The sequence below is a fragment of the Lynx rufus genome, unplaced genomic scaffold (assembly GCF_022079265.1).
Source record: "Lynx rufus isolate CCGP_SWC_20201006 ecotype Redwood Valley unplaced genomic scaffold, mLynRuf1.p SCAF_4, whole genome shotgun sequence".
Lineage (NCBI taxonomy): Eukaryota > Metazoa > Chordata > Mammalia > Carnivora > Felidae > Lynx > Lynx rufus.
The window spans coordinates 153,008,919-153,011,039 of NW_025814856.1; positions in this window are offsets into that span (position 1 = coordinate 153,008,919).

Genomic DNA, 2,121 nt, shown 5'->3' on the forward strand with positions numbered 1-2,121 from the left:
GGGAATGCTATAGTAGACTAAGGCTTGCTCATCTCCTCCCTAAATATATCCCCCAAGAAGTTCCAGAGGACACTTCCCTCCCTGGCAGGGGCATCTCCTGGTGGCTGTTCTCTAGCTCCAGGTTTGGTGGTTGGAATTACTGGTGTCTGGCTTGCCTGATTTCAGTGATGATGATGATAGGATTCCGTGGTGGCACTACTCACCAGAGACAAGACATGTGTGAATAGTAGAAAAAATGGCGGGGCCAAGATCAGTACTAGGAATGGTCTTACTGGCAGAAATCTTTGGTATTAGCTAGTGGATCCTGCTATCTCTAGAACTGATCTCCAGGACAGCCTACTAGAATTTTACTTAATCTAAGTAGAAAGCTCTAGGATTGGTGAACAGAGGACTAACTGAAATCGTGGCAATTACAAATGGAACAGAAAGTTTAACTGAACCAGGACCATAAAGGCACCATTCCCAGCTCCCCCAAGTTACCAAATAGCTCTTGTAGTAATCATATCGTGAGGATCAAAACAACCCGCAACTGAAATTAAAAAGCAGTTACAGAAGAGAGATCCTAGTGATAGAGCAAAATCCCACCTTGGTAGAAGAGCAATCCAACTGGTGGACAGATCATGTGTCAAGGTTATGATTTGGGGTTGCACATATTATGCTGAGCCTGTGAGCTCGGGCATTTCTTGGGTACTGTGGGCATGCTGGAGGTCTTGCTGGTGTGATTATGGACAGTGCAAACAGAATATTGAGCAAACTGGAAGATACTAGGAATTGAGGAAGAAGAGAGAACATAGCTAACTTCACAATCATTGTGGAGCACTAGAGTCTCAGACCTGCTGCTTTGGGGGTTTTCAAAAAGGCCAGTAAATGAACATTTGCAAGTTGTAGTCTTGGTGAGGCCTAGCTCTACTGAGATTTCACTATATCCTGATAAACCTTGGGCTTTTTCATGTCTCATAAATCTCCTGTAACTCCTTTAATGTAACTACATGAATAGTGATTTAAAATTGATCGGCGAGGTCTTCAGGATTTTTCTCAGTATTGAGTGTGTATTAAGATCTGATTTTTCATTCAGCACAATCATATGATTGATACTTTGATGTAATACAAAGGGCCCCTATGCATCAGTACTCCTGTATCCCTTGGGTAAATTCCTAGCAGTGCTATTGCTGGGTCATAGGGTAGGTCTATTTTTAATTTTCTGAAGAACGTTGTACCCCAATGTTTATAGCAGCACTCTCAACAATAGCCAAATTATGGAAAGAGCCTAAATGTCCATCAACTGATGAATGGATAAAGAAATTGTGGTTTATATACACAATGGAGTACTACATGGCAATGAGAAAGAACGAAATATGGCCCTTTGTAGCAACGTGGATGGAACTGGAGAGTGTGATGCTAAGTGAAATAAGCCATACAGAGAAAGACAGATACCATATGGTTTCACTCTTATGTGGATCCTGAGAAACTCAACAGAAACCCATGGAGGAGGGGAAGGCAAAAAAAAAAGAGGTTAGAGTGGGAGAGAGCCAAAGCATAAGAGACTCTTAAAAACTGAGAACAGGGGCGCCTGGGTGGCTCAGTCAGTTAGGAAGCCGACTTCGGCTCAGGTCATGATCTCGCGGTCTGTGAGTTCGAGCCCCGCGTCGGGCTCTGTGCTGACAGCTCAGAGCCTGGAGCCTGTTTCAGATTCTGTGTCTCCCTCTCTCTGACCCTCCCCCGTTCATGCTCTGTCTCTCTCTGTCTCAAAAATAAATAAACGTTAAAAAAAATTTAAAAAAAAAAAAAAAAAAAAAAACTGAGAACAAACTGAGGGTTGATGGGGGGTGGAAGGGAGGGGAGGGTGGGTGATGGGTATTGAGGAGGGCACCTTTTGGGATGAGCACTGGGTGTTGTATGGAAACAAATTTGACAATAAATTTCATATACTGAAAAAAAAACCAACAAAGGGTATCAAAAGTGTAGTTATTATGCAGAAATTAATCTATAGTGGCTATTGTGGACTGCACACTTGTATTCCCCACTCCTAAATGCATATATTGAAATCCTAACCTCCAGTGGAATGGTATTAAGATTTAGGGCCTTGTGGCACCTGAGTGGCTCAATGGGTTAAGCACCCAA